Below are 8,968 nucleotides of genomic sequence, written 5' to 3'. Positions count from 1 at the left end.
ATAAAGGGACATCAGCCAATAGACGTGTGTGTGGGTATGGAAGTCTATCCCAGGCATGGAAGATGGCATGAAAAAAAGACACTGAAACTGGAAATGGAAAGATGAGAATAAGAAATGGAGAGTAGTCCACTTTGGCTGGAATATTGAGTATAGTACAGTAAAGGGAGAAGTATGAGATAAGTTTGCACATAGTAGGAGCTTAATGTTTATTGAATTGAATTGGAAGAGTAGGTTGAAGCTAGATTGTAGAGGGCCTTGAATGCTTGCATAGGGAAGCTATATTTTATTTGATATTCCACTAAAGTATTAAAATGTTTAAAAATATGCATTTAATTTTAAACAATGACAAACCCAGATAACCATGCATTTACAATTTATGCTTAACACATTTACATGTACAATATCCACAATAGCTTCTTAGTTATGATCTTTATGCTTCTATTTTATTTCATTCATCTCTGTAATTATGTATACATTTCCCCTTTAATATTAGGGTTTTTTTTTAGTTCTGTTTTCTTTCCATCACATTATTTCATGTATTTCCAAATTTCTTTATATTCCTCATACATACAATTCGTAATAACTTTGTAGTACTACATTTCATTGATACATCATAGTTTGTTTATTCATTCATCAACTATTAGACATTTTGGTTGTTTCCAGTTCTTTGCAATTAAAATAATACTTATATATGTATATATGTGGGTATAATTTTTTTGTTTATGATGACACTTTTTTTATGACACTCATGATATATTATTAATGAAATGAACTTTGAGTCAAAATGTATGATTTTTGTGATTACTATTATGAACTATCAGATTTCTCTTCAAAAGGATTCTACGAAATTGCACTTCTACCAGGAATGTATGAATGTAGCTATTTCTCCACAGCCCTATTAGAGTTTTGTCACTATTAGTTATTTTTTGGACAGGTTCAGAGGTGATCATCTTAAATTTTTACATTTGGATTTTTCCTATTATCCCTAAGGTTGAACTTTTTTTGTCAAATATTATTATAGATGTGAAACACACATACATACATATATGGATATACCTTTGTAAATGGTTTGTTTTTATCAAAAGACCGTTTTTTTCAGTAGTGACTAGGTATTAACCTTTTTGCTGAAGGTGTCTAAGTAGAGAAGAGACATGATGGTAGGACTTAGAGCTGGAAAGGATGTTGGAGATTCTCTAATTCAACTGAATCATTTAAAAAAATATGAAACTGGCCCCTGCCAGGAATCATTTGCTTGGAGGCCTTGGTTACCATTTTCCTTAAGCCTATAGAAAGGGTCTGTCACTCTATTTATGTATTTAATTTAATTGGGGGCAATATCTGAATTACCCATCAGATGGCACTTAACTTGAGTCACCAGGACAGGACTTGGAAGTGACTCTTTTTTTTCTTTCCTTCTTCCCTCCCTCACTTCCTTTCTTTCATAATTTTTATTGAGACCTTTCATTTTTACATTACCTACATTTCCCAGTATATTCCTTTCTCTTCTTTCTCAGTGGAAATATCCCTTACAGCAATGAGGAAAAACAGTTCAGCAAAACTAAACAGCACACGAAAAGGTTGGCGTTATCTGCACAGCTCCGTACCTATGCCCCACTACTTCTGCAAAAAAGAAACGGAGGTGCTTTCTCATTTCTCTTTTTTGGGCGCAAGTCTGGTCATTATAATTTTAGAACACTCAGTCTCAATTTGTTGTTTTTTCCACTTCTATTGTTGTAATTGACAGTGCTTCATTGGTTCTTGCATTCTTCACTTTGCATTAGTCCATACTTCCATATATTCATCATTTCTTCTAGCACAGTAATATTCCATTACATTCCTGCATGACATCTTGTTTAACCACTTCCCAAACAACAGGCAAGAAGCCCTTTCGAAGAGGCTACAGTATCCCTGCCGGTCACCCAAAGTACTCAGCTTGCACACCGTTACGCAACAACACCTGGGTTCCCTTATTCCTATGCTCATGAGACACCGGTGGTATTAAATGGGATGGGATGAAATATTGCACAAAATCTGAAATTATGAAAACTGCTGTTTATTCTTAGTCTCAAACCAGAGTGGATTCCATTTTCTCAGATCACTTTTTAATGCATGTATGGATTCCAAAGAGTCAACATGCTGTGATCACACAGAAGATTGTACTTGGAATAAAGTGAAAAGGAAACTCATGTATAGAGACATTTACCACCAGCCATCTTCCAGCCATACCCAATTCTCTCCCAGATCTTCAAAAGTGAGGAAGAGAGAAATTCCAAATGTATACACCCACAGCTCATGGAAAGGAATAAAAAGAGTAAACACTGTCTTAGACTCATGGACTGAAAAGGGAAAGTAGGAAAGATGGTGAGGGGCTTCTACTCTCTGGTTTGCTCATGAACTAAAAGGGAAATCAGCCTCTCTAGAGTTACCTAGCTGAACTGGAGTCTCAAAAACTGGAAATCTCAGCAACCCATCTCTTCGTCTCTTGACTTCCCTCTGGTTGCCATCTCTGCTTTAGCTTAGAAGCTCTTCTCATAGATGCGGTCTTCTGACTGGTACTGGTTGTTATGTCTGTGTCTCTAGATCAGAAAGGCCCCTGCTCCATTCTTGGAATTCAAAATTACAAGGTCAGAAGAAAGAAGTCAGGGAAACAGGGTAGGACTATGACTAGATAGCATCCCTTTGTCCTATCTCATGGCTTTCTCCTGTAGTTCACACTAAAGCAACATAGTTTCCACTGTCCTCTCCATCCTGTGGAATGTTGGGGCAATCTTGTGACTGATGGTATATCTTACAAATTAGACACTGTCCCCCTCTGTGGAAGATCCCTTCCTGGGAACTCCACTGTGATAAAACAGTGGATGTAGAGGCACTGGCCATATAAATGAAAAGATTGAGTGTATTAGGAAGATAACTTGGCAGTGTGTAAGATGGACTGGCAAAGAGATGGAGTTGGAGACTGGAAGACCAGTTAAGAAACCATCAGGTGAGATGAGAGCCTAAACCAGGATGGTTTCAGTGGGAGTCAAGAGGAAAGGACAAAAATGGGAGATATTGCAGAGGCAGAATTACCAGGATCAGGCAACTACTTGGATGTGTGGTGTGTATTAGGTGTCAACAGAATTTTGTCCAGACTGGACCGGTCTCTAACCTTGGAATGGCTAGAGCAGAACATAGCAGGTTAAGGCAGGTATGTCAGGACACAAGTAGTGGTAAATTTATTTCAGAGTGAGGAAAATGACTTGAAAGCAAGGAAGCCCCCTTCCTGAGGAGAGCTTAACACATCCGGGGGCGGGCAATGCTTATAGATACATAAGTGGGCTGGACTATGACATAATCATTCTTAGGTCTTGAGTAGCCATTTCCCATGGGAGGCTCATGTATGGACAGCGTAGGAGTTCCTGAGTCCTGTGGAAACGGTCTCCAAGCTGATTGTCTCACAGTGGGGTATGGTACCTGGTTTGGGTTCACTTAGCTGTTACAAGGAACAGGGGTTGTGAGCAAGTTAAGCAAAGTGATGGAAGGCTCTCAGGTCCCTGGGAAATAGGGGGAAGTGAACACCCAGTGCTTGGTCAAAGCAATACACTTTGCCAGAAGGTGAGATTATCTGGAGTGCAAAGGACTGTTGTTATGCCAAGCTCAGGGCACAGTCTGATAGTTGGGCCTTAGCTCTGGGAAAAAGGGTGCTTCCAAAATATTTAGACATAGGGAAAGAAAAGTCATATGACTGGAATCTGGGTGACAGGAAGGATATTATAAGCAGAGAAGTCAGGAAGGGGGCACGCTTCAGAGGAAGATGGTGAGCTACTTTGAGCATACTGGGTTTGAGATGCCAGTAGAGTTATCTAGAAAAAGTTGGAAATTACAGAATCTAAGTTTGAAGCCAATTCATATGTTATCCAAAATTTCCTCGACAACATACCTGACAAGTTGTTTACTAACTTTGCATGAAGACCTAAAGTGAGAGGGTATCTACTACCTAATTCCATTTTTAGATGACTTTGTTATGAAAATTTTTTTCTTTCATTAATGTTACATTTGTCTTGTTGCAACTTCTGTTCATCGTTTCTAGCTCTGCCTTCTAGGACCAAGCAAGGCAGGTCAAATCTCCATTCTATATGATAGCCTTTCAAATACTTCAGGACAGTTATTAAATTTTCTTTTTCCCAGGCTACATATCCCCAAGTTCCTACAGCTGATTCTCACGCAATCAGGCTTTTCTAAGACCTTTAGGAAATGGTCATTAACAAAAAAAAAAGTCAAATCATATGAATGGGGATCATGAATGAATGGGGGTTTTAGAAAAGCAGATGAGAAAGACTTCCTATGTTCATAATTTGGTAGGCATAATCCAAATCATATCCCTAGAGCTCAGCTTCCAGGGTTGAGGGCTAGCTAAAGACACCAAGATGAGGTAGGGAGGGGAAGAGGGTTAATTATTCTTAGGTAGTTGAGTGCCATCTCGTGTTCAAACTATGTCTCCTCAGCTGGATTAACTCAAATACACCCGTGAAAACGTGCTGCTCTCCTTATAGCAGAAAGCCAGGGAATAAGCAGTACTGAGTGTACCTTGAGCACCCACCCACACAAATTGCTTGTCACACTAAAGGCAAAAAGCTCTTTACCATCCTGGCCACTCTCCACTGGACAACCTTCAGCTTATGCATATTCTTCTTAAAATGTGATCCAATGAACTGAACATAGTGCTACAGATATGGATGGTCTCCAGGAAGCATAGTAGTACTATCACCTACCTCTCTAATCCTTGACACTAGAATTGTCTTAATGCAGTCTACAACTGCCCTAACACATTGTTGATTCACAGTAGGCCTGCAGTCCACTAAAACTACCAGATTTTCTTCCTTTTTAAAAATGTTTTTTCCAATTACATGTAAAAACAATTTTTTTAACATTTGTTTTTTAAAAAATTTGAATTCCAAATTCTTTCCCCCTTCCCTCCCCATCTCTGAGGCAGCATTTTGATATAGGTTATATATCTGCAGTCATGCAAAACATATTTCCATTTAGTCATGTGAAATAAAATAGACTCCTCCCCCAAAACACCATCACCACCACCAAAAAAAAATTAAGTAAAAGATAGTCTTCTTCCATCTCCATTTAGACTCCATCAATTCTTTCTCTGGAGGTGGATAGTATTTTTCATCATGAATCCTTCGTTAAGTGAACTGTCTTGGACCTTTGCACTCCTGAGAGTAGCTAAGTCTTTCACAGTTGATCACTGTGCAATATTGCTATTACTGTGTACAATATTCTCCTGGTTTTGCTCACTTCACTTTACATCAGTTCATGTAAGTCTTTTCAGGTTTTTCTGATGGCATCATGCTCATCATTTCTTACCGCATAGTATTCCATCACAACCATATGCCACAACTTATTCAGTCATTCCCTAATTCTGGGCATCCCTTCAATTTCCAATCCTTTGCCACCACAAAAAAGAGCAAGTACCACATAAAAAAAAACAAAACTCTTTTCCCCTTATCTCCTGCTTGTGAAATTGAGTTTTGGAACCCAAGGGATAATTAATATCTGCATTTTCTATATCACAGGGTTGTTGTAAGGCTTAAATGAGCTATCAATGTCAGTTATTATGCTGTTTTATTAGGTAAATAATTCTTGGTTCATGGCTCATCCTGCTTAATTTTATAAATATTATATTCCAAATTCCATTTTTCTCCATCACCTTCCTTAAAAAGTTCATTGTGATCCTAATGATTATTTCTTAGCAAGTAATTCTTAATGTTTCCTGGAAGCTTGTTGTATTTTTCTGAAAATTCTGAACTTAACATGAAATAAAATTTACATTTCCATATGCAAAGTGGAACAAAAAAGAGGATTGTATATGAAAATGTGAATTTGTTACTCGGATCTGTTATGTTTATCTGCTAAGTACAGCTTGCTTTTCTTTCAAAATGTGTAACAGACCACTTTCAGAGTTATCCACCTTCAGAGAAACAGAGGTCTCACATAGATGCATGTCTATATATGAATATGATTATAGATAACTTAGTATATGTAGGTATGCATATATGTATGTGTATATTTTTATGTGTGTGTGTGTGTGTGTGTGTGTGTTGTAGCCTTGAAGGGGGAGAGGGAGGGAAGGAAGAAAAAAGAACAGAGTAAAAAGTACACAGCAGAGAACAAAGAAAACTCGCAAGGAGGCAAAGAAAAGGTGCACAGCTCGGAACACAATGCGGAGTATTTATTATATAGGCTTTTTTGAAATGGAAATTTACTACTGTATATTTTGAATCTTCTCTTATGTTCTGCTGTGTACATGGCAATGCTTTTTTTTCTCTTTTCTTATTTTGTATTTAAGTTTATAGCATGTTTCTGTTTCTTATTATGTATTTAAGTTTAAAGTAAATTAACAAAAAAGTATAATAAATCCAAAATGTAACTTTCATTGTACAATGCTTAGCACAGTGTCTGGCACACTGTAGTTGCTATACAAATGCTTCACTTCTGCCTGTCCCCCCCCCCCCCAAAAGCCATCTGGCTCATCTGATTCTTTCTGGCTCCCCTCTTTTGTGTGTTAGAAAAATTGTTGATGGCCCTTTTTTTGTTTTGTTTTGGCTACCATATTCTTAGTCTCTCTCCTCCCCACAACCTGAGGGGGAAAAGAATAAAGTGAGAATAACTGCTAGCATTTTTATAGCATTTAGTTTGCAAAACACTTTACAGATAATTTCATAACAACCCTGGAAGGTTGGCGCTATTATTTTCCCCATTTTACAGTTGAGGAAATTGAGGCAAACAGAGGCTAAGTGACTTTCCCAGGGTCCCGCAGATACTGTCTAAGGCCACATCTGAGTTCAGGTCTTCCTGCTTCCAGGTCCATCACTCTTATCCACTGCACCATCTGGCTGTCTTGTGACAAACATGCAGAGTTGAGTAAAACAAATTCTCACATTGGCCATATTTGAAAAAAGTTTTATTCTGCATTACTGATGAATCAGCTTTCTGTCAGGACATGGTTAGCAAGTTTCTTCATCGGTGGCTTTGAATAACGGTTGGTCATCATTACTCTCAGAATTCTCAAGCCTTTCAAAGTTGTTTGTCTTTACAATGATGTATTATGTTGAAACATGCTTTGACCTCATTCTGTCAGGGCCAGGACTGCTAAATTTTGCCCCTCAGTACTGAAAGGTACTTTCAGGGGTTTTTAGTATGTCTATTCTCTATTGCCACTGACTCAATCCCTTACTGTCTGTGCTCTCTCTCCCTGTTTTACAGGACCAATGACTAGCACTCTTGTTCCATTTTGCTACTTAACATCAAGTGGCTTTTACACGTAGATATCTGTTTTAAGGATACAGCAAAAACAAAAAAACATTCTAGGCCTTACTACTTTCTGTCTGGAAGCCAGATTACCTAATAGTTTTTCCTGTTTATGTAAAATCCTGTTTGTGTAAAATCCTTTGTCATGATGCCAAGTTAATCTTTCTCAGGTTTTGATGTGGTTGAAGCTCAGGTTGATAGGTGACACAGTAAATAGAGCACTGGGTTTGGAGTCAGGAAGACTTGAGTTCAAATCCAGCCTCAGACTTCCTAGCTGTGTGATCCTAGACAAGTCACTTAACCCTTATCTGCCTCAGTTTCCACAACTGTAAAATGGAGATAATAATAGCACCTACCCAGGGTTGTTATGAGGATCAAATGGAATAATAATTGGAAAGGGCTTAGCACAGTGCCTAGTACACAGCAGGTGTACTTACGCTTACTCCCTTCCCTGCTTAAAAATTCTTCAGAGACTCCGTATCACCTAGTGAATAAAATTCAAATTCCTTTGTCTGGTAGTCAATATGGTGCCACATTTTGGTGGGTGGATTGGGCACCAGAAGACCTGACCTGGCTTTGAATTCTGACTCTTTTTCTTAGTACTTATATGATTTGGGGAAAGCTACCTTAATTTTCTGGAGTTTCTTCAATTGTAAAAGGAGGACGTTGGACGAGCTGATCCCAGCTGTAAATCCTAGACAATCTAAGCCTACCTTTCTGGCTTCAGAACACAACCTCTCCCATCACTGAATGTCCTGCTCCTCTTCCTCAGCTTAATTTCTTCCCCTTCTTTAAGATGCCCCTAACTCGAGTGCCATCTCCCTCGGGGATCTTGGTGGGGCCCCGGTCCCCCCATAAGGAACAATCTTTGTCTCAAGAGCTCAGTCAGGAGGTCTCTTTCTCTCATACACTCCTCATTTAATATCGTGTATCACAGTGATCTGTGTTCCATGTCATACCTAAACTCATCGTCCGGGCCCAGCGAGCATTTTCTAAGTGTTCGTTGCCAGGATGAACTGATGCGCCGCTTCCGGGAGAGCTCCGAGGTCCTCCTCGACCCTCAGTGAGATGCTGTGCCTCCCCTCCAAGGACGTCACAGGACGTCAATGCTGGAAGAAACCTGGGACATAGAGGAGGAAACTGAAGTCCCGAGAAGCCCAGTGCCTAGACTGAGGTCACACAGACAGGGACGGGGCGGGGTGGCATGGGCGCTCCGGTGTCCTGACTCCCCAGTCCGCCCCGTCCAGGGCTCTTTCCCGACCCGGGGCCGCGGCTACCTTTGCTTCTGCCAGGCCTCTAGGGGGCGCCGACCCTTTTTCCGTCTCGAGCGCGGCCAGCAAGATTCTGGCCCTGCCAAGGCGGAGCGACACCCGGCGGAACGAGACCCAGCGGTTCCCCCGCCCCACAGTCCGGGGGGGGGGGGGGGGGTCCCCAGGTCCCCATGGCAACACTCCCTCAGAGGGCCTAACCGTTGAGGATTATGTCTCTGGCCAAGCAACCGCCTGGTTGCCCTTCTGTGTGGGCCTGCGCGAGCTTCCTGACTCCTCCCCTCGACGCGCCAGGCTAAGCCACTGTTGCCAAAGCGACCAAGCACCGCCTGCAGCCAACGCCCCTCCCCAACCGCACAACGTCCTCCTTTCGGCCTCCTTCTCCCGCCCCTCCTCGCTTC

At 40.7% G+C, this 8,968-nt stretch overlaps 1 long non-coding RNA gene across 2 annotated transcripts; it reads right to left on the bottom strand.

Moving 5' to 3' along the window:
- Positions 1-306: 306 nt before the first annotated feature.
- Positions 307-8,966, bottom strand: LOC144457046 (uncharacterized). Of its 2 annotated transcripts, none has more exons than XR_013486359.1 (2): positions 8,769-8,966; positions 307-8,419 (listed from the first exon to the last, which is right to left on the bottom strand). It is a non-coding gene; the product is annotated as an uncharacterized LOC144457046 (long non-coding RNA). The 2 variants fall into 2 exon arrangements; XR_013486358.1 differs by lacking the exon at positions 8,769-8,966 and adding an exon at positions 8,577-8,762.
- Positions 8,967-8,968: the final 2 nt, after the last annotated feature.

The sequence above is a fragment of the Phascolarctos cinereus genome, unplaced genomic scaffold (assembly GCF_003287225.1).
Source record: "Phascolarctos cinereus isolate Bilbo 61053 unplaced genomic scaffold, phaCin_HiC Scaffold_4;HRSCAF=312, whole genome shotgun sequence".
NCBI lineage: Eukaryota > Metazoa > Chordata > Mammalia > Diprotodontia > Phascolarctidae > Phascolarctos > Phascolarctos cinereus.
This window is presented reverse-complemented; position numbering and strand designations above follow the sequence as displayed.